Below are 24857 nucleotides of genomic sequence, written 5' to 3' on the forward strand. Positions count from 1 at the left end.
TGCAGTCGTATCTTACAATTCACAACAACACAAATCTCAAAGTAAAACAATGGAATTAAGAAATATATAAATATTAGGATGAGCGATGTCGGAGTGGCATTTGACTAGAAAACATTAGAATACAGTATATACAGTGAAGTCGGAAGTTTACATATACTTATGTTGGAGTCATTAAAACTAGTTTTTCAACCACTCCACAAATGTCTTGATAACAATCTATACTTTTGGCCAGTTGGTTAGGACATCTACTTTGTGCATGACACAAGTAATTTTCCCAACAATTATTTACAGACCAATTATTTCACTTATAATTCACTGTATCACAATTCCAGTGGGTCAGAAGTGTACGTACACTAAGTTGACTGTGCCTTTAAACAGCTTGGAAAATTCCAGAAAATTATGTCATGGCTTCATCATCGGAAAAGCAAAAGAAATCAGCCTAGGCATCTCAAGCCATGTCCTCAGAGCGTGTGCAGACCAGCTTGTAATGTCAGTAGGCTACAGCTATGCTTTGGAGGGGGAGGGGCAGGTAGCTTACATGCACACACACTGGCAAAGATTTTCAGCTGGCAGGCAGACACTGGAAGAAGTTTCTGATTGACAGAGAGAGGACTTTGCATATGTGTTTTTTGTGGGACTGGAGAAAAATGCCCAGAGCGTAAAATAATGTTACTATTAACAGGTTCCCATGCTTTTCAAATAACGGTTCTGTTCTGGAACAGTATAGATAACTTTTGTTCCGGGTTCTGATTCTGTTCCTAGAAAGTCTTTGTTTTTTCCGGTTTTTGGTTCTGTTCTCTGAACCGGTTCCAACCCCTGGAAAAGAGTTCTATGTGGATTTTTTTTTCAGAGGGTTCTCCTACAGGGATAATTGGTTCTAAATAGCACTCTTTTTTTGAGAATGCAATCAGCTATCTCAATCCTACATGTCAAACGATCATCTTTTCAATTGACTGTATCACACTGACAGGTGTCACATTGTGTTTGTTCCAGTGTGCCCATGGGGAGTGTTAAAGTGCTCTGAGATTTTATAGACCTCAGCTCATTTCTGCCACTTGTCTGTCCAGGAAGTCAGTGTGTTGATTTCCAAAGTTAGAGTCACAAAGTATTTGACCTTCAATATTTCATTTTACATGGTCAATACAGGGTCAATGTCCATTGTGTCCAGCTGCCCTCACAGCAGAGTGAATCAGATCCAGATCAAGGGTCAACAACTATGAAGAAGCTGTCATAGGCCCTACACCCGAGAGGCATCTGACGGAATAGTAGAGAAATCTAATTTGTGTCTGCTTTGAGACAAATCAAATCAGTCCCTGCCCATCTTCCCACAGCACCCAACCCCTCTCCACCTCCCATCTCCCCATTGCTAAAAACACACACAAAAAAACACTTGTGCTTGTCTTTTCCTACTAGCACTGACTTTGCTGATATCTACTTTATCGAGGATGAATGTACTTACTATGACTGTGATACGTGGTTGCCTCACCTAGCTATCTTAAGATGAATGCACTTCAGATGTTGGATCTTAACTGTATCACTATTTTGTTGTGGCCTGTAATATCAGATGTAAAGACAAGAGGAAATTCGGAAGAGTGAGGTAGCCTACAGAATGTAGTGCAATGACGCATGAAAGTCCATGATTTTTAAAATCTAGAGTACATTATTGAAAAAGAGGCCCTAAGGTTATGAATCAACTATCATAATTGAGTTAAATTGTGACCTGGAGTGGTCTAGTGGTTAGGCCTGCATATTTAGGCCTACTTTGAATGTGTGGGTTCAGTTCCAACCCATGCCCTTCTGGCACAAATAACTCAATCCCCCCGATTGACTTGATTAAGTTACACATTTCAAATATGGACGGTCCAGACACTTTTATTTTAAAGAAGCCCCCCACCCCAGAAGAAGTTGAAGCCACTATTTTGAAGTAATTTTCTGTCCTAGAGAGGGAATGTACGTTTAGGATCCACCTCCGAAAGATTATGAAGGCTATTTATACATATTCACAAACTGTGTGTGGGAATTTCCACGTGGAGTTGATAAACCTCAACAAATAGGGCACTGACGGCTGTCAGTGTAGCTGGCGGGCATGCTAACCTTATCTAGCTAGCTAGCTATCTTGCTAACCTGATCTACTGTGTGTTTCTGTGGGTTAGATATGGTTGTCCTTGTTCGATAGAGCCATTGTATGTATTCCAGCGATGTTCCTATCGGCGGATTCATTGCTAAATATAAAGCAGACACATTTTTTTCCAGTCTCTGAAAGACTACAACTTGTGTTGTGCAGTGCTTCGTGCTCTGGTCCCCATCATTCTCCCCGAAGGCAGGCTTTTTTTTAAAGGAGGTGGACACTAACAACAATCCTTTGGGCAAAACTGAAAGAACTGACCTGACACAATGGTTCCTCTAATGAACACTAATTTAACGATAGAGCATCTATTAGCTACATGGTGACATTCAACCATACATGTTTCAACCGGAATATAGAAAAGAGGATTTGAAATAAAGGGTTGGATTTAGCTAACGTTAGAAGCTCAGCCAATGTCAGCACCAAGAGGGCAGATTACAATTATGGTGCCTAGCTAAGTATGTAATTTTTCCTGCAAGTCACCCAGCTAGCTAGTTAGCTAACCTTAGTTTATGTACTGAAACCCATATTGTGTATTGCTGGATAACATACTACTGTGTTACATTGGTGCGAAATCTAATTATTTGCTAACTTACCTAGCTAGGTAGATAACTAAAAAACTACCGGTAGCCAAATCAATGACTAAAAATAAAAGAGGTTTTACAAGAGATCTTTTGTATTTCCACTATAAAACCTCTTCTCTTTTTAGTAGTAGATATGGCTAGCTACTAAACAGCAAGCTACAACTGTCACGACTTCCCCCGAAGTCGGTTCCTCTCCTTGTTCGGGCGGCGGTCGGCGTCACCGGTCTTCTAGCCATCGTCGATCCACTTTTCATTTTTCATTTGTTTTGTCTTGTGTTATGTTAGCACATGACTGGAGTTGGTTAGCTAGTTAGCCTGGCACCTGATAACTTATGCGCCACGCCTCACATTTGTAACTTCTTAGCAAACATCAGCAACTGTAAATCATTTTACTAGCTAACTATGTAACATAATTGACGAGGGTTGAAATTGGTTATGATTGACTATGGATGCATTTTAATCTCACAAAATAATAGGCATGACGCAATATAGGATTCCAAACAGATGTAAATAACAACTATTGCATATCCAGAAAGTTAGCTATCTAAGTTTACGAGCAAACAGTGAATAGAAACAATAATACACAAAGTACTGTTGTAATTCTCTAAAACTGAAGCTGACGAGCAAAACCGAGTCAAGACCGGGAGGGGGGAGGAAAAGAGGACCAAGACCGAGTCAAGGCCGAGACTAGAAGAATACCAGTTAAATTCAAGACCATGATTTGTATTTTCGGCAAATCCCCATATTTCAGAACAACATATACAGTTGAAGTCGGAAGTTTACATACACTTAGGTTGGAGTCATTAAAACTCGTTTTTCAACCACTCCACAAATTTCTTGATAACAAACGATACTTTTGGCAAGTCGGTTAGTACAAGTCGGGCATGACACAATTAATTTTTCCAACCATTGTTTACAGACAGATTATTTCACTTATAATTCACTGTATCACAATTCCAGTGGGTCAGAAGTTTACATACACTAAGTTGACTGTGCCTTTAAACAGCTGGCTTGGAAATGGCTTTAGAAGCTTCTGATAGGCTAATTGACATCATTTGAGTCAATTGGAGGGGTACCTGTGGATGTATTTCCAGGCCTACCTTCAAACTCAGTGCCTCTTTACTTGAAATCATGGGAAAATCAGCCAAGACCTCAGAAAGTGCAAATCAATCCCAGAACAACAGCAAAGGGCCTTGTAAAGATACTGGAGGAAACAGGTACAAAGGCATCTATATCCACAGTAAAATGAGTTCTATATCGGCATAACCTGAAAGGCCGCTCAGCAAGGAAGAAGCCACTGCTCCAAAACTGCGATAAAAAAGCCAGACTACAGTTTGCAACTGCGCATGGGACAAAGATTGTACTTTTTGGAGAAATGTCCTCTGGTCTGATGAAACAAAAATGGAACTGTTTGGCCATAATGACCATCGTTATGTTTGGAGGAAAAAGGGGGATGCTTGCAAGCCATCCCAACCATGAAGCAAGGGGGTGGCAGCATCATGTTGTAGGGGTACTTTGCTGCAGGAGGGACTGGTGCGCTTCACAAAATAGATGGCATCATAAGGCTGGAAAATTATGTGGATATATTGAAGTAACATCTGAAGACATCAGTCAGGAAGTTAAAGCTTGGTCTCAAATTAGTCTTCCAAATTGACAATGACCCCAAGCATACTTCCAAAGTTGTGACAAAATGGCCTAAGGACAACAAAGTCAAGGTATTGGAGTGGCCATCACAAAGCCCTGACCTCAAACATATAGAACATTTGTAGGCAGAACTGAAAAAAGTGTGTGCGAGCATGGAGGCCTACAAACCTGACTCAGTTACACCAGCTCTGTCAGGAGGAATGGGCCAAAATTCCCCCAACTTATTGTGGGAAGCTTGTGGAAGGCTTCCCGAAACGTTTGACCCAAGTTAAACAATATAAAGGCAATTCCACCAAGTACTAATTGAGTGTATGTAAACTTCTGACCCACTGGGAATGTGATGAAAGAAATAAAAGCTGAAAGAAATCATTCTCCCTACTATTATTCTGACATTTCACATTCTAAAAATAAAGTAGTGATCCTAACTGACCTAAAACAGAGAATTTTTACTGGGATTAAATGTCAGGAATTGTGAAAAACTGAGTTTACATGTATTTGGCTAAGGTGTATGTAAACTTCCGACATCAACTTTGGATTCTTTAGACATTCTGAATAGTGACAAAATGCATGCTGGGGGAACTTAGAGCCATGATTATAATAATGATGAAAATGATATTGTTATTTTCAATGATGTTCTGATTTAAATCCCTTCATTTTGTGTTGTAAAGGAAAGTGTTAATAATGTTAGAGATAGGGCTGACTTCTGCCCCCTTTGGAGGAATTGGGTACCCATAGTAAACTGAAAAAAAATCTGTCAAAAATTGCTAATATATGCATATAATAATTATTATTGGATAGAAAACACTCTAAAGCTTCTAAAACCGTTGGAATTATGTCTGTAAGTATAGCAGAACTCACAGGGCAGGCATTCTTCCAAACTAGTTTTTGTGGTCATGAAAGTTGGGGCAACTTTGACGTCATCGCCCCCACCCTTCCCTACCAGTTATGGATCTGGGGAGACTTTCTATGTCTTCCACTAGATGTCCTCATTCAGTAGAGCTTTTAATCGTTCAAATCCCGCGAGAATTGGCCCTATGGGAGTGAAATTAGTGTGTGCCAGGAGAAAATACCTTGTGCGTTGGGGCGCGAATTGGTCCCGGCCATTCCTTTGTTCCAGCACTCCTGGGAAGAGCTAACGATGACCGGTTGAATAGAAATTTGTTTTGTGTGTTTAAAACATCATAAAGCTTGATTCTGCACTTAGTTTGACCTGTTTAGTCGACATATAATATATAATTTTGAAGTTTTGATGCGCAACTTTTCCGGACCAGAGGACATTTTGGGTGCATTTCAGCTGATGTTATTAGCAGTAGCTAATACAAAGACGCAAGACTTGAAACCAAACGATGTATTGGGTAAGTATGAACCCTTCCAGAACATTCTGAACAAAGACCATCGAAGGTAAGGGAATATTTATGCTGAAATCTGTGTTTCTGTTGACTCCAACATTACGGAGAAATTTAGCTTATATCTGAGCGCCGTCTCAGAATATTGAATAGTGTGCGATTTCTGTAACGTTAAAAATAAATGTAACAAAGCGATTGCATAAAGAAGCAGTGTATCTTTCTAACTATATGTAGAACATGTATATTTAGTCAAAGTTTATGATGTCTATTTACGTTATTTTGCCGCGCTACCTAGATTTCCTGCGGACAGTTTTGAGTATTTTCTGAACATGAATTCAATGTAAATGGACATTTATGGATATAAATGGCATATTATTGAGAAAAAAAAAAGTACTGTGTAACATGTCCTATTACTGTCATCTGATGAAGATTTTCAAAAGGTTAGTGAATGATTTATTTTTTAATCCTGCGTTTGTTGATTGCATGTTTTGGCTATTCAAATGAGCTGTGTCTGGTGGTGGTTTGACATATATATGTGCTATGTTTTCGCCGTAAAACATTTTAGAAATCTGACTTGCTGGCTGAACAAGGTGTTTATCTTTCATTTGAGCTATTGGACTTGTTAATGTGTGGAGGTTAAATATTTCTAAGAATATTTTTGCGTTCCATGCGCCACCGTTCCAGCTGAACGTGGGAGGGTAGGTTCCCAGCTGGGAACCATGATCTCTAACAGGTTTTAAGACTGAAGAGAAAAAAAGATCCAATCAGGATTTTTCTTTGCTGGTCTCTGGGAGATAGATCTAGCTAGCCAAAGAAAGGCATGCCATAGCAGAGCTAGTGTATGAGGGCAAATATTTGGCGTGACTGTGGAATCATCCAATGACATTTTGACTTAATGAGTGGGAACGTTTTGACAAAAACGTATGGAAACTTCTGCCTTCTTGAAGGCCAACAGAAGGCCAACAGGTTGTCAAGTTTTCAGCGGCTGCAGCAGGTGTTATCAAAGAGGATGCTGTTGCTAATTTGTTAGCTTCTTCCCTTTTTATTGATTTATATATATTTTTTTATTTTACCCCTTTTTCTCCCCAATTTCGTGGTATCCAATTGTTGTAGTAGCTACTATCTTGTCTCATCGCTACAACTCCCGTACGGGCTCGGGAGAGACGAAGGTTGAAAGTCATGCGTCCTCCGATACACAACCCAACCAAGCCGCACTGCTTCTTAACACAGCGCACATCCAACCCGGAAGCCAGCCGCACCAATGCGCCGGAGGAAACACCGTGCACCCGGCCACCTTGGTTAGCGTACACTGCACCCAGCCCGCCACAGGAGTCGCTGGCGACGCTAGGCCAATTGTGCGTCGCCCCACAGACCTCCCGGTCGCGGCCGGTTACGACAGAGATTGGACGCGAACCCTGGGACTCTGATGGCACAGCTGGCGCTGCAGTACAGCGCCCTTAACCACTGCGCCACCCGGGAGGCCCTAACTTCTCCCTTTTCAATAATAACAAGAAATTAAGTTTCAAATGATCATCTGGTGAGTAGAACTGTGGTTAAATATTTATTTATTGCAGCACGCTTGCTGTTGTTGCCATCTCTATGAAAATAACTTGTGTGTGGAACTGAAAGCATTTTAGCAACATGAAAGCTTATTGAAATCTGTTCATATACACCCCCAGAAAGAATAGAATCTTTAAGAAAAAAATCTGACCAGCGACCACTTAGATATGGTCATTTTCACATTTTCATAAATTCTTAGAATGTTTGGGAATTCCGTATACTAAGGCATTTGTGAAAATTCTATAGAGATATAGATTGGGAAAGCGGCCGTGCGTTTGGGCAATTAATAGACACTGCAGTAGAAACAAATTAATAAAAACATCTGTCTTGTCCAAAACCGGAGTCTACACAGACCAGTGTGCTATAGCCAATCAGAGCTACAGTAGACCTTTATACAAATAAGCCATTTTCCACACGGGCCTGCCATCATTCACTTTGAACAAGACTGTGTGGTACAGACAGTTGCAACAGTGCGAATTTAGATCATTAGAACGCATTTGCCAGAAGCCACAAAATACACCTGAATGGATTTTTGCAAATATGTAAACAACACGGGAGTCCTCTTATGTTTGGGAACTTTACAGTCCCATTGCTTAAACAACCATGTAAAGGTAGGCTCTCTCTCCCTCAGTTATGCACCTCAACAAGATCAACAACTAATGTTAGCCAGAGCAAGATGAACTACAATCTATACCCTCTCAATTTTTTTCAGCTAGTTAGCTGTCAAAATTGCAATGATAAACAATGGGGAACTGTTGACTCCTCATCCTTCTGTAGCTTGCCTGCCAATGCATGCTTGTCCCAACCAAGCACCCAAGCTAACTGGCTAAAGTTGGCTAGACTTGCTAGCTAGCTACTTCTAGACACAAATCAGAGAACACCTCACTCTGGCCATTTTACTCGCCGTTCATCAGTTGTGCATGGTCAAGCAAGTTAATGTTTCCAACATTTTCCGACCACTAAACAACTATTGATTTAGAACCACAGAAAGTTACCTCAAGTCGCAAAGAAAACAGAAGCTGCCTCCACTGTTCCAGCACCTTTTCAACTTCAACATTTCAACACCTTCAAATCACCTCTGCTTGGTCTAATGCAGTGACCACTAAAAGATACCAAAAACAATTTCATCCAATCAACGTAAGCTAAATATGATGTGGCTGTCCCTGGTTCTGATTTCTCTTAGTGAGCATGTGTGTGTGTGCACGTGTTACGCCCCTGAAAACAGGGGAGAAATAATCACGAGAGTGATACGGTGTTGTATTCTCAATTCAACTTTTAGTTCAATGAGAAAAGACCGGGATTTCCCCAGGAATATGGGCGGAGACCAGAGCATTCGATCTCCGGCTCATAGATTAAGAGCATTTCGTAGATCACAGATTAACACTTTTAGGCACCACAAAATAATCAAGTAATCAATATAACGTTTACACATTACTCACAATTCGTACCCTTTGTACGCTTGACAGATTTTAACTTTAACACAATTATATGAATGTTATCAATCTCTATCAACTAATACTGAATGCATCTTTTTAACCTTAGATGTTTTAAGATCCTCACATTCTATGAACTTACTAATACTTTTTAATGTATAACAGGCTATGAATATTTCCTTTAACCTGTCACACACGTATCCATGCAAGTAGAAAAACATGCTAACTCACCCTACTTTTAGAGAAACGCCAATGCCATCCTCCTCTCTTTCATGTTTCATGTTTCTTGTTGTCTTCTACATCTAGCTACTGCACATATTGAACTTCAATCCTCTCAGGCCAGGAGCACAACAATTTATGAATTAATGGTTGGATCAGAATCACTGCTATAATCGTTGGCCAGTATGGAGAATTAAGTAAAACCACAAGTCCCAATCCCTATCTCCATCCATGGCTAATTTAGGATGGGGACAATTTTAGTTAGCTAGCTAGCTAGCCACTGGATGACAACAACACAACGAGATGCAACAATGCAAGTTGTTTCTGTCAATGACGTATGCTCTCAAAGCAATTTGATAGCAGACATGCCAAATCCAAGCTTGCATTCACAGTTGAACTCGCTCAGTTTAGCTCAACGCCGATTGGCACATTTGTAATACTTTTTTGTTGTCAAGGGAGGCCAAATGCTCGCTGGCTTCCTTTGCATTCAATGCTACAGGCGGGAACAATGTCATACTTGTTTGGACCAGACAGTATCAGATCAGGCCTACACATAGAAAGACGGAGGAGCGCTGTTTCGCACGATCGGATGCTTTCACCTGTGAGATACATTCAGCCTCTTGCAAATTGAAGGAAAATTATGAAACACAGAGAGACTAAATCTGAATTATTTTTGGGGACCTGGCTTCCTTTGGCATCCATGAATACATGCCACTGAAAGACCGAGACACTCAGTATGTGGTCTTGAGTACTACAACACTGATCTATCTATACACAATTCCTGGAAGCTGAAAATGTCCCAGTTCTTCCATGGCCTGCATACTCACCAGACATGTCACCCATTGAGCCTGTTTGGGATGCTCTGGATTGACGTTTTAAGGTATCTGTGACCAACAGATACAGATGTGAAATCCATAGATTAAGGCCTACTGAATTTATTTGAATTGACAGATTTCCTCAAATGAACTGTAAGTCAGTAAAATCTTTGAAATTGTTGCATGTTGCGTTTATATTTTTGTTCAGTGTAAATATTCAATATTCATTCAAATGTTCTTGCTGCAGGATTATTTTCCTATTGTGACGAAATTGGTCAAATTAAGATCCGTCATCTGTAACTGAAATACACTGTGGTTAAAGGTAATTTGGATCAAATGGCAGTGATTATGATCATTATTATAATGAAAAAGAACAGCTTTGTCTCTTATGATGGTAAGCAACCTCATTTGAATATTACTCATAGGCTTACTGTATACCAATTTGATGTTGTTATCTTTATGATGACTCATTCACACATACATTCTAACTACCTCCATGATAAACTGTGCAAGACTGCTGATCTGTGATTACCTTTGTCAGCCAACTGTCTGTGTGTTAACTACAGAGGAAGGGAGATACTGTAGTTACATTACATGTGAAACACAGGAGGTTGGTGGCACTTTAACTGGGGAGAACAGGCTCGTGGTAATGACTTGAGCGGAGTCAGTAGAACGGTATCAAATACATGGTTTCCATGTGTTTGAGGCCATTATATTTGTGCCTTTCCGGACATTCTTATGAGCCATTCTCCCTTCTGCAGCCTCCTGTGATGTGATATATAATATAATGAACAGGCTGTATTAATCTCCAGTCTCTCCTCTCCCTCTCCTCCAGACTCCACTGTCCACTCCTCTCCAATCCCGCTGTGTAATCTAGTTACCTCACTAATTATGCGCCAGAGACATTTTTAGCAACTAGGTCGTCGTTGCCATGCAGTCCCTATGACCCGTATAGGCTGACTGATTGTATGTCCAGCCTATAGCCATTAGTTCAGTTCATTTAAGTTCAACTTACTAGGTAGTGCAAAGTTTCCAGACAGTGTCTGTACATTCATGTAATGAGGGTTTCCCTGCAGTTTGATGGTGCACAGCACACCCATTCTTACATTAATCTACATCTACATTCATGTACAATAAATCAAACTTTTTAAATAAATTCAAAAAGTTTACATTTCTTATTCTTATTCATCTCTGCTGTGTCTGTATTCATTTGTATGGTTCAGAGATGGAAAATTTTCAGGGAGCTAGCATTGGGATGACTATTCATCTAGAGTGTTCATTCTAACCAACTCCTCTTAGGGCTCTGCAATCACAGACACTCCAAACAAATGAATCATCCTCTGCTGGTTGAGTGCCTTGTCCCTGACCAGGGTGCCGAGTCTACCCACAGCAGAGGTCATGGCACCATACCAACCTGAATCCAAGCTAAGCCTCCTCCTCTTCCCCCCTTTCCCTTACCACCCTCCTATCTGACATTTTAAATAGAGTGCTCCACAGGTAGAGAGAAATCGGCTCCTCTTACCTCTTTCACCAATGTGATTTCTAACTTTATTTATTTATAGATAGAATGGTGACTGATGGTGATTGAGTAAAGCAGAATAATCAAAGAGGTTCTGTCTGAAATGCTAAAAAGGCTTGCAATGAAAGGACAGATTAGCATTCCCAATGAGTGGGCCGCAATGGAAAGTGAGGTGTCTTTTGTTAGTTAGAATGCGTAATGAGTAGCTAAGCTCTATCAAAAGCTTCCTCAACATCAGACCTTGCTGTGAACAACATGTGAGAGATGGGGGGGAGGAGGACATTGTCTATCCATCATATGACATATGACATGAGTGGGAAAGAAAAGCAAGATAACATTTTCACAGGCTCGTCCCGGATCTGTTTGTGCTGTCTTGCCAACTCCAGATCTGGGACCAGGATAGCATTATGATTTCTGAATCCTGACTTTGTCAAAGGAGATATTTAGGTGTGCCTTGGGTCTTTGTTCTGTTCGTACCCGTTTGTGGTTTGACAAGCTGCTGCTGTGTGACATTCTAGCCCAGTGAAATCAAGGCTCGACAATGATCCTTTGATACAATGACAATGTATGGTGGTAACACCCAATGACAATGTGCCAATGCTATTAATCTTTGCCTAAATTACATTTGAGTTTCAGTGAATCGGAAACAGGTATCGCCTTTGTCAACTTACATGTCACTGAGGCCATACAGATAGTGGAGGATGACCAGTCAAGTCTCCATTTTAAGATAGACTCTGCCAGTGTCCTTACTCTCTGAGGGGGACACCAGCTCCAGTTACTTCTCTGACCATGTGAGGCTGGTCGCCTGAGACAGGGCACTCACTGACACCATGTGACCACTCTGTGTCACATGTCACTTTCGCCACCCCGCAAGGTGGAAAGGTTAGGGTACCTTTTGAGATTACAAGTGTCTTATCAAACATTTGAAAGGTATAGCTAGTTTAAAATGACAAGTCTACATGAATTTGCATTACCAAACCCATTCCACGTCTTACTGAATAAGAACTTGGTAAATTGTTTTCATGGAGCATAGTCTTACAACAATGTTTGGAAACAGTCACTGATATCATGATTTATCAACTCTTCAAGTCAGCCATATCTTGTTCTGTGCCAAAAAAAAAAATGAAGAAACAGCAGCCTTTATATAAAATTGTATTTTAAGACCTCATCCACGTTCATAATCAGGTATATACAACACCTCTCATGTGGCAGTAAGCACTACTGAGTTTTTCTCTCTCTCAAATACAGAACTACAAAGAGGCTAGGTTGTGTTTCCTCTAATGGCCGCCGGTGGTCATGGTTCCCTTGCAGTCCACATGTTTCGGCTCAGTGTCCCCTGGCTAGCTGGGTCTTTTTCCATTTTTGCCTGATGAGCCTAGCGCTGGCTTAGACAATCAGCACAGCCTTCTCCTCACTTTCACCTTGGGTGCTAAGTTGATATGGCCCTCTGCCTACCCGTCTCCCTTCCTCGCTTTGTCACCGGCTGCCCCCTAGCCACCTCCCCACCTCTCTGCCCCCCCATGGGAGACAAAATAGGGCCCGGCCCAGGGAAGATGTAAACCAAGCTACCACAACACCAGCTCGCCCTAATTCATTATTCATTCCCCAACTTTAATGAGTTTTCCATCCACTACACACCACTATCATCTGCAATTAATGGAAAATACTGTACGTTTTGTGTCCAATTGCTTTAATTTAGTTGTGGCCCACACAATATGCTGTGTAACAGTATGAAGTTGAGGAAAGAGGAGGAAGTGTGTAATGGACCAGGAAGTACAACTTGAGGTGACATTTTTCAGCAGTGGGATGGCCATAGAAATGGGAAATGAAGAAACATGAACTGGCAAAGTAAAGGGGTCTTATCACCCCTTTCTTTATCACTTTGAGTCATGCATTGTCATAAAAAAGAAAGAAACTCAGAAATCATAAAGGCTTACCTTGGTATGGGAAAATATAATACTATTACTGTAACAGTTCACTGTAGTTCACTTAATTACTTAATAGTAATAATAGTTCTATATTGTGTCAAATAAGGGTGCTGTGGCCTGTAAGAATAGCAGAACTATTTTTGGTGCACTGTAAAAACAAATTTGTTGATTCAACATACAATTGTTAGGCCACCAGCAGCGATAGGATTGTTAGTTTGCTCAACACAATATAATTGAAGTTGATTCAACATACAATTAATTATAAGGCAACCAGCTACAATAAGTTTGAGTTTGCGCAACATTTGGGTATACAGTGCACTTTGAAAGTATTCAGACCCCTTTACTTTTTCTACATTTTGTTACTTTCAGCCTTATTCTAACATTGATTAAATTGAACTCATTTTAGCTATGTTAGCAGATTTATAAAAAAATACAAAACTGAAATATCACATTTACCTAAGTATTCAGAATCTTTACTCAGTACTATGTTGTAGCACCTTTGGCAGCGATTACAGCCTCGAGTCTTCTTGGGTATGATGCTACAAGCTTGGCACACCTGTATTTGGGGAGTTTCTCCCATTCTTCTCTGCAGATCCTCTCAAGCTCTGTCAGGTTGGATGGGGAGCGGTGCTGCACAGCTATTTTCAGGTCTCTCCAGAGATGTTCGATTGCTCTGGAGCAGGTTTTCATCAAGGATCTCTCTGTACTTTGAACTGTTTATCTTCCCCTCGATCCTGACTAGTCTCCCAGTCCCTGCTGCTGAAAAACATCCCCACAGCATGATGCTGCCACCACCATGCTTCATTGTAGGGATGGTGCCAGGTTTTCTCCAGACGTGACGCTTGGTATTCTAGCCAAAGAGTTCAATCTAGACCAGAGACAGACCAGAGAAACTCCAAGTCACTGGCCACTCTACCATAAAGGCCTGATTGGTAGAGTGCTGCAGAGATGGTTGTCCTTCTGGAAGGTTCTCCCATCTCCACAGAGTAACTCTGAAGCTCTGTCAGAGTGACCATCGGGTTCTTGGTCACCTCCCTGACCAAGGCCCTTCTCCCCCCCGATTGTACAGTTTTGCCGGCTCTAGGAAGAGTCTTCGTCGTTCCAAACTTCTTCCATTTAAGAATGATGCAGGTCACTGTGTTCTTGGGGACCTTCAATGCTTCAGAAGTTTTTACGAACAATTCCTTCGACCTCATGGCTTGGTTTTTGCTCTGACATGCACTGTCAACTGTGGGACCTTATATAGACAGGTGTGTGCCTTTCCACATCATGTCCAATCAATTGAATTTACCACAGGGGGACTCCAATAAAGTTGTGGAAACATCTCAAGGATGATCAATCGAAACAGGATGCACCTGAGCTCAATTTCGAGTCTCATAGCAAAGGGTCTGAATACTTATGTAAATAAGGTAATTCTGTTTTTTATTAAAAATACATTTGCAAAAATTTCTTAACCTGTTTTTGCTTTGTCAGTATGGGGTATAGTGTGTAGATTGATGAGGAAAACAATTAATTTGATCCATTTTAGAATAAGGCGGTAACTAACAAAATGTGGGAAAAGTGGCTGAATACTTTCCGAATGCACTGTAGCTGAACCAACCAACATGAATTCTCAAATTGATTTGTATTTTCACTCAACATTGCATTTTGGGTTGAGTGAACATACAATTCAACTTGAGAATGTTTTTTAAATCTTATTTGTATATTTCGCAGTGTAAAATGTAACTCTATGACAATACATTACATATATCATAAGGCCTTTCTTTAAGGGCCTAGATACACCCTAATGCAATGGTCTGAGACTCCTGCTTTACAGGCACATCAAGCCTGCAAGTCACATTATGCTGGTTTGCAAAGTGATGTGGGTATTTCCACGGTTACAGAACTATTATCACTTTAAAATGTATGCCAAACAAAATCCATTGATTTCAAAGTTTAACAAACCTTATAACTCTGCGCACAATCACTACTTTTAAAACATTTACAAATACACATTTACTTGAACAGTGCAGATTGAAAGAGGTGTATGGTTTGTTCATCTGAAAATTCAGAGTTCCTGCATAACTCCATTCCACTCTGAATGGCCCATGTGTAATTCATGTTGGAATCCAGCCAAATATTCAACAACTGGAACTTTTAATCACTCAACTTGCACTGAGAATAACTGCCAGGATAGGGAATTTATTCTTTATTGAGACAACCAAAATCGTAGAAACTGGAACAGCCATCTCAGTAACGTGTGTAAAAAGTCAAACTACTAAGAGATTGGATTAGTTTAGAAAAATGTATGTTATTTATGTTTGTGTAGCGTAAGATTAATCAACCAATCAATGTACCCTGGGGCGGCAGGGTAACCTAGTGGTTAGAGCGTTGGACTAGTAACCGGAAGGTTGCAAGTTCAAATCTCCAAGCTGACATTCTGCCCCTGAACAGGCTGTTAACCCACAGTTCCTAGGCCATCATTGAAAATAAGAATTTGTTCTTAACTGACTTGCTTAGTTAAAAAAAGGTCAAAATAAAAAACATGCAAAAACACAGATTAAAAAGAACAATTCTGATAATCAACCTGCAATAGAGCATGCTGGGAAATATGGTAATGATGGGTGTGGTTTTTCAGCAAACATTAATTTGTCATTTCACTCAACATTTTTTTTTAAATTCGGCTCACTTCAAGCAGTTTGTTAAATAAACTAACTAATGAGCTCAAATTCTTGTTCTTTTGAAATCCACTCAACTCACAGAAAAATGCTGATCAAGCAATTGGTTAAGTTGGCCTTTTTACAGTGTGCTATATTTAACCCGTTCCAACAGTTCTGTAAAGAACCATAAAACAAGTTTTTTTATAATCTATATAGCACCAAAAAGGATTCTGCCATCGTTTCAACCCGTTTTTGGTACTACAAATAACTGTTTTTAATGGTTCTTTATATAACCTTTATGGTGCTATATAGATGGTGCTATAAAGAACCCTTTTCTTAACGTTCTATATAGAACCAGTCTCAAACTCAAAGGATCCCCAAATAACCTTTTGAAGAAACATACAGGGTTCTTTATTCTGGTTAGTCATATTATATTGGGGGTGTTCAAGTTGTTAGTCTACTAAAGGCAACTACAGACGACTACGGACAGAAGTCGACAGGGGCGATGCATCTGCCACAGCTGAAAGTTGCACATTGTAGTGGTTTCCCAACAGCAAAGCTCAGGTCAATATAGCAGTGTGAACGTAGCTGTCCTTGTTTCAAAAATGTTTTCTTTATAATGTCTAAATAAATACAGTGCCTTGTGAAAGTATTCGGCCCCCTTGAACTTTGCGACCTTTTGCCACATTTCAGGCTTCAAACATAAAGATATAAAACTGTATTTTTTTGTGAAGAATCAACAACAAGTGGGACACAATCATGAAGTGGAACGACATTCATTGGATATTTCAAACTTTTTTAACAAATCAAAAACTGAAAAATTGGGCGTGCAAAATTATTCAGCCCCTTTACTTTCAGTGCAGCAAACTCTCTCCAGAAGTTCAGTGAGGATCTCTGAATGATCCAATGTTGACCTAAATGACTAATGATGATAAATACAATCCACCTGTGTGTAATCAAGTCTCCGTATAAATGCACCTGCACTGTGATAGTCTCAGAGGTCCGTTAAAAGCGCAGAGAGCATCATGAAGAACAAGGAACACACCAGGCAGGTCCGAGATACTGTTGTGAAGAAGTTTAAAGCCGGATTTGGATACAAAAATATTTCCCAAGCTTTAAACATCCCAAGGAGCACTGTGCAAGCGATAATATTGAAATGGAAGGAGTATCAGACCACTGCAAATCTACCAAGACCTGGCCGTCCCTCTAAACTTTCAGCTCATACAAGGAGAAGACTGATCAGAGATGCAGCCAAGAGGCCCATGATCACTCTGGATGAACTGCAGAGATCTACAGCTGAGGTGGGAGACTCTGTCCATAGGACAACAATCAGTCGTATATTGCACAAATCTGGCCTTTATGGAAGAGTGGCAAGAAGAAAGCCATTTCTTAAAGATATCCATAAAAAGTGTTGTTTAAAGTTTGCCACAAGCCACCTGGGAGACACACCAAACATGTGGAAGAAGGTGCTCTGGTCAGATGAAACCAAAATGGAACTTTTTGGCAACAATGCAAAACGTTATGTTTGGCGTTAAAGCAACACAGCTCACACCATCCCCACTGTCAAACATGGTGGTGGCAGCATCATGGTTTGGGCCTGCTTTTCTTCAGCAGGGACAGGGAAGATGGTTAAAATTGATGGGAAGATGGATGGAGCCAAATACAGGACCATTCTGGAAGAAAACCTGATGGAGTCTGCAAAAGACCTGAGACTGGGACGGAGATTTGTCTTCCAACAAGACAATGATCCAAAACATAAAGCAAAATCTACAATGGAATGGTTCAATAATAAACATATCCAGGTGTTAGAATGGCCAAGTCAAAGTCCAGACCTGAATCCAATCGAGAATCTGTGGAAAGAACTGAAAACTGCTGTTCACAAATGCTCTCCATCCAACCTCACTGAGCTCGAGCTGTTTTGCAAGGAGGAATGGGAAAAAATTTCAGTCTCTCGATGTGCGAAACTGATAGAGACATACCCCAAGCGACTTACAGCTGTAATCGCAGCAAAAGGTGGCGCTACAAAGTATTAACTTAAGGGGGGCTGAATCATTTTGCACGCCCAATTTTTCAGTTTTTGATTTGTTAAAAAAGTTTGAAATATCCAATAAATATCGTTCCACTTCATGATTGTGTCCCACTTGTTGTTGATTCTTCACAAAAAAATACAGTTTTATATCTTTATGTTTGAAGCCTGAAATGTAGCAAAAGGTCGCAAAGTTCAAGGGGACCGAATACTTTCGCAAGGCACTGTAAGGGAATTCTTTATTTTTGAATCTAAATCTAATGACATCTGTGTCCCGTGGTTATTGTGCTAGTTGACAAGTTGAATCAAGTGTGCAACTTCTGGAATAGATCAAATACATGGAAAATCTGGGGGTCCACGAGGAGAGGTTTGAGAACCCATAATTTAGACAACAGTTCTTAATTGACACAAGGACTTACGATCAAGACACCGTTATCAAGACGCCGTTACTGGCCGCAATCATGTGCAACAGATTAGATAAACAGAAATGACACTCACTCATGGTTGCACAAAAAGAGCTGCTGGCCTTACATTTTCACTAAAAAAGGATCAAGAAACCTTGACTGGCTCCTAGGCTTCTTTGAGTCGTTATGGTTCTATTTTATTAGGCAAGTCACTTAACAACAATTTCTTATTTACAATGATGTCCTACCCCAGCCAAACCCTAACAACACTGGGCCCCTATGGGACTCCCAACGACAGTTGGTTGTGATACAGACTGGAATCAAACCAGGGTCTGTAGTGATGCCTCTAGCTCTGAGATGCAGTGCCTTAGACCACAGCGCCACTCGGGAGCCCTACATAGAACCATCACTCTTGCCAAATAACTATTGATGAACCCTCTTTTCTAAGTGCCTAGAGCACCATATTGTCTTTAACCTTGAATTTACTCAAAAGTGGATTTTGCCCATTATATCTTATAACACCATGACAATCTACTCAGCGGTCTTATCATATCTGAAAAGACTGGATAATGAATTACCCTCTGTAGCCCTCTTTTCCTTTTACACTAAGGGGCTGTATAAGCTTTCACTGCCGTGCCAGGCTAATAGATTGTGCGTCAATCACACAGAGAATATGCTTGTTTACATACAATGATCATGAAAAGGAGGCCACCTAAATATTTAATGGCTTCTTCGAGTTACCCATCGAACAGTCACCTTGTGACCCAGGCCTGGATTGTACTTCAAGAGAGCCGTGGAGTCATTGTTAAACACCTCAGACTGTTTGTTGGTCTCGGACTCACATCATCAACATATACATACAGTGCCTTGCGAAAGTATTCGGCCCCCTTGAACTTTGCAACCTTTTGCCACATTTCAGGTTTCAAACATAAAGATATAAAACTGTATTTTTTTGTGAAGAATCAACAACAAGTGGGACACAATCATGAAGTGGAACGACATTTATTGGATATTTCAAACTTTTTTAACAAATCAAAAACTGAAAAATTGGGCGTGCAAAATTATTCAGCCCCCTTAAGTTAATACTTTGTAGTGCCACCTTTTGCTGCGATTACAGCTGTAAGTCGCTTGGGGTATGTCTCTATCAGTTTTGCACATCGAGAGACTGAAATTTTTTCCCATTCCTCCTTGCAAAACAGCTCGAGCTCAGTGAGGTTGGATGGAGAGCATTTGTGAACAGCAGTTTTCAGTTCTTTCCACAGATTCTCGATTAGATTCAGGTCTGGACTTTGACTTGGCCATTCTAACACCTGGATATGTTTATTTTTGAACCATTCCATTGTAGATTTTGCTTTGTGTTTTGGATCATTGTCTTGTTGGAAGACAAATCTCCGTCCCAGTCTCAGGTCTTTTGCAGACTCCATCAGGTTTTCTTCCAGAATGGTCCTGTATTTGGCTCCATCCATCTTCCCATCAATTTTAACCATCTTCCCTGTCCCTGCTGAAGAAAAGCAGGCCCAAACCATGATGCTGCCACCACCATGTTTGACAGTGGGGATGGTGTGTTCAGCTGTGTTGCTTTTACGCCAAACATAACGTTTTGCATTGTTGCCAAAAAGTTCAATTTTGGTTTCATCTGACCAGAGCACCTTCTTCCACATGTTTGGTGTGTCTCCCAGGTGGCTTGTGGCAAACTTTAAACAATACTTTTTATGGATATCTTTAAGAAAGAAATCTTTAAGGCTTTCTTCTTGCCACTCTTCCATAAAGGCCAGATTTGTGCAATATACGACTGATTGTTGTCCTATGGACAGAGTCTCCCACCTCAGCTGTAGATCTCTGCAGTTCATCCAGAGTGATCATGAGCCTCTTGGCTGCATCTCTGATCAGTCTTCTCCTTGTATGAGCTGAAAGTTTAGAGGATCGGCCAGGTCTTGGTAGATTTGCAGTGGTCTGATACTCCTTCCATTTCAATATTATCGCTTGCACAGTGCTCCTTGGGATGTTTAAAGCTTGGGAAATCTTTTTGTATCCAAATCCGGCTTTAAACTTCTTCACAACAGTATCTCGGACCTGCCTGGTGTGTTCCTTGTTATTCATGATGCTCTCTGCGCTTTTAACGGACCTCTGAGACTATCACAGTGCAGGTGCATTTATACGGAGACTTGATTACACACAGGTGGATTGTATTTATCATCATTAGTCATTTAGGTCAACATTGGATCATTCAGAGATCCTCACTGAACTTCTGGAGAGAGTTTGCTGCACTGAAAGTAAAGGGGCTGAATAATTTTGCACGCCCAATTTTTCAGTTTTTGATTTGTTAAAAAAGTTTGAAATATCCAATAAATGTCGTTCCACTTCATGATTGTGTCCCACTTGTTGTTGATTCTTCACAAAAAAATACAGTTTTATATCTTTATGTTTGAAGCCTGAAATGTGGCAAAAGGTCGCAAAGTTCAAGGGGGCCGAATACTTTCACAAGGCACTGTATGTCTGTGATTTACACAGACTCCCATTATCTCTGGACACATCACTGTCCACATTCCTTTATCACACAGTTTGGTATCACACCCTTGGCTCAAAATACAGTATCTATACTGTATGTGAGACTGTAAATGTTATTACATTACATATTATACATACATATACATATTACACAAAAAGCTTGAGGCATGCAATGTAGTTGTTCAGGGATAACACTTTTGAACTATAGAAGTCACTGTATGGATGTACACAGTCATGTATAATATCAGCAACTGTTCACTAAGAATGCCGCTCACAGTACGGCAATCTATCTTCTCCGAGTAAGGACCTGAGCCACACTTGACGGCGATAATGTCACAGGTTGCCGTCTCTGACCTGCAGCATCCCCTGCTAGCACAGCCAAGTTATCGTTTCCTAGAGGAGAGTTCAACTACTACAGACGCTGTCACTCCCAAGGTCTATGCTGTTGCACACACAGGGGCTACAATGGTCTGGGTCGTGTTCATTGCGTACCAAATGGAAGAAAACAAGAAGGGACTATTCAGATGATGACAGTTTAAAATACAAGTAAAACAAAGAAGAGAGTAGGAGGGAGAGGAGAGGTTCATATAAATGCTGGTTCAGAGGGAGGGTAATTAAATGCTTAGTCATAGAACAGTAGCTCTGGGTTTTTGTGTTTCATTTCCTATTGTATCACTTGAAAAAGAAGAAGAGAAGAAGAGAAGAGGAGAGCAGCATAAAAACAGGTCACACTTGATTTGGATAATCAGGATGTTCGATCTGTAGATGCTCTACAGATGGTCATACTATCAACAAACTATCTTGATAAGCAACTGCTTGCTAAGGTTACGGTTAGGTTTATGATAAGGGTTAGGGTAAGGGGATGGAAGATCCAAATGAAGTGTTACCTAAAAACATATACATATGATGGCCCATTCTCCTGAGTGGTGCAGCGGCCTAAGGCACTGAATCTCAATGCAAGAGGCGTCACTGCAGTCCCTTGTTCGAATCCAGGCTGTATCACATCCAGCTGTGATTGGGAGTCCAATAGGGCGGAGGACAATTCGCCCGGTGTCGTCTGGGTTTGGCCAGGTAGGCCGTCATTCTAATTAAGAATTTGTTCTTAACTGACTTGCCAAGTTAAATAAAGGTAAAAATATATATATTTTGACAGGACTATTCTTGTTAGCTCAAATTATTAAGTGTCACTATTTGAGAAGGTATGGTCACACAAATTTCCAAAGTAGCAAAGGACCGGATGGATATTGTCATTTAACAGTGTAGTAACCCCCCTCCCCAACACACACACACAAGCTGTCCGTGACACAAACTGCTCACACACCTCTTGTTGGCGGTGAGATCATTTTGCAGTTTTAAAGCTTATTTCCTGTAATTCTGAACATTTTGCCATGGGGCTGAGCTGAGAGAAAATGTTCCCGTTTTAAAACTAATTTCCTGCAATTCTACACATTTTGCCATGTCTTATGTGTGTTCATATGTTCAGTAGCGACCAGTCATTTAGGGCAGGTGGGGCAGGGATTAAAAACATTGCCTGTTTTGCATGTTATTTTGGCATTAATACATGTTACATATCAGTTTGTAAAGAAATATATAAAATCATTGAGTTAATAAAGCCGCAGACCATCTTGGTCTTTTTTTTGTTTCCTTGAGTAAGGCAGCTCCAAAATGCTGGTGTTTCAGCCTAGCTCAGTGCTTTCTGTCATGGTGGGGCAGTCAGTGGAAAATATGGAGAGTAGGGGTTGGTAATGTTCTCTAGTTGCGCCGAGATTGGATCATTGTTCTGTCACTCATTGGGAGACCATGTCACCGCAAAATCTACGGCTAGAGCTCGAAAATTCAAGCCCCTTGGGTGCTGCCACAGAGTTACATTAGAAGTGCCCATCCAAGAAGGCTCAAGGTCATTGGCCACAGATAAAATTACATCAAATCACGTTATATCCATCGTAGCTTTGATTGGACATCATACTTTCAAAATCTTAGCTAGCAAGCTAGCAGTCATCATCATGAATCAAGTCAACAATCTACTGGCAAATCCTATTCAATTCTTGTCATATGAAGAGAAATTATGAAGAGAAATTAGAGATTAAACGTATCGGTGTTCATTGGCCATTGGACATAAATATTACATGACAGGTTGGAAATCGCATGTTCAACAATGAGTGGTTTGGAAGGAATCGGTGGCTAACTGCAAGCATTGCAAAGCAATCACTAGCCTGCTATTCAGTGGAGTGGGTGTGTGGTCCAAGTCTGGATTTAAGCATCTCTTTTCCAAGTTTAAAATTATGAACATTCAACATTGGCCATGCTGTCAATCCAGCATGACTATGGCCGCACTCAAAACAACTGGAACCTCAGAACTGGGAAATTTCAGACTTCAGTGAGTTCAAGAAAACTGGGAACTCTGAAAAATACGTTTTGAACGGTAATCCAATTCGGAATTGCAAGTCGGGAACTCAGGCCGCTTTCTAGAGCTCCGAACCTGAAGATCACTGACATCATCATGATTCGACTTTGTTTTTTTCAGAGTTCCCAGTTGTCTTGTTAGCACCATAAATCCAGAGAATGCCAGACTTTGATGATAAAGTTTGATGACAAAATTTGCCCATGAAGGACCGCTGCGCCACCTTCCTGTTCAAGTAAGTACAGCATAAGGTGAGTCCAAAAATGTCTTCGATGTTGCTGCATAAATTATGTAATATCTCAGGGAGATATGTATACTCTAGTTAAGAAAGTAATACTAAGTGTATGTTGTGTAGTAAGCTGTTAGTAGCCCATGTTCCTCACCCTAATAATTTGGTCCCTTTTCCCCTCATAACTTAGCCTACTGTTCTGACTTGGTGATGTACATGTAGCCTATAGCCTGTTTTAGAGTAATGTCCTCATCGAATATTGTAAGTGCTTTCGTTGTCTACTTACAGTGCCTTGCGAAAGTATTCGGCCCCCTTGAACTTTGCGACCTTTTGCCACATTTCAGGCTTCAAACATAAAGATATAAAACTGTATTTTTTTGTGAAGAATCAACAACAAGTGGGACACAATCATGAAGTGGAACGACATTTATTGGATATTTCAAACTTTTTTAACAAATCAAAAATTGAAGAATTGGGCGTGCAAAATTATTCAGCCCCTTTACTTTCAGTGCAGCAAACTCTCTCCAGAAGTTCAGTGAGGATCTCTGAATGATCCAATGTTGACCTAAATGACTAATGATGATAAATACAATCCACCTCTGTGTAATCAAGTCTCCGTATAAATACACCTGCACTGTGATAGTCTCAGAGGTCCGTCAAAAGCGCAGAGAGCATCATGAAGAACAAAGAACACACCAGGCAGGTCCGAGATACTGTTGTGAAGAAGTTTAAAGCCGGATTTGGATACAAAAAGATTTCCCAAGCTTTAAACATCCCAAGGAGCACTGTGCAAGCGATAATATTGAAATGGAAGGAGTATCAGACCACTGCAAATCTACCAAGACCTGGCCGTCCCTCTAAACTTTCAGCTCATACAAGGAGAAGACTGATCAGAGATGCAGCCAAGAGGCCCATGATCACTCTGGATGAACTGCAGAGATCTACAGCTGAGGTGGGAGACTCTGTCCATAGGACAACAATCAGTCGTATATTGCACAAATCTGGCCTTTATGGAAGAGTGGCAAGAAGAAAGCCATTTCTTAAAGATATCCATAAAAAGTGTTGTTTAAAGTTTGCCACAAGCCACCTGGGAGACACACCAAACATGTGGAAGAAGGTGCTCTGGTCAGATGAAACCAAAATTGAACTTTTTGGCAACAATGCAAAACGTTATGTTTGGCGTAAAAGCAACACAGCTGAACACACCATCCCCACTGTCAAACATGGTGGTGGCAGCATCATGGTTTGGCCTGCTTTTCTTCAGCAGGGACAGGGAAGATGGTTAAAATTGATGGGAAGATGGATGGAGCCAAATACAGGACCATTCTGGAAGAAAACCTGATGGAGTCTGCAAAAGACCTGAGACTGGGACGGAAATTTGTCTTCCAACAAGACAATGATCCAAAACATAAAGCAAAATCTACAATGGAATGGTTCAAAAATAAACATATCCAGGTGTTAGAATGGCCAAGTCAAA

The sequence above is a fragment of the Oncorhynchus mykiss genome, chromosome 16, assembly GCF_013265735.2.
Source record: "Oncorhynchus mykiss isolate Arlee chromosome 16, USDA_OmykA_1.1, whole genome shotgun sequence".
Taxonomy (NCBI): Eukaryota; Metazoa; Chordata; class Actinopteri; order Salmoniformes; family Salmonidae; genus Oncorhynchus; species Oncorhynchus mykiss.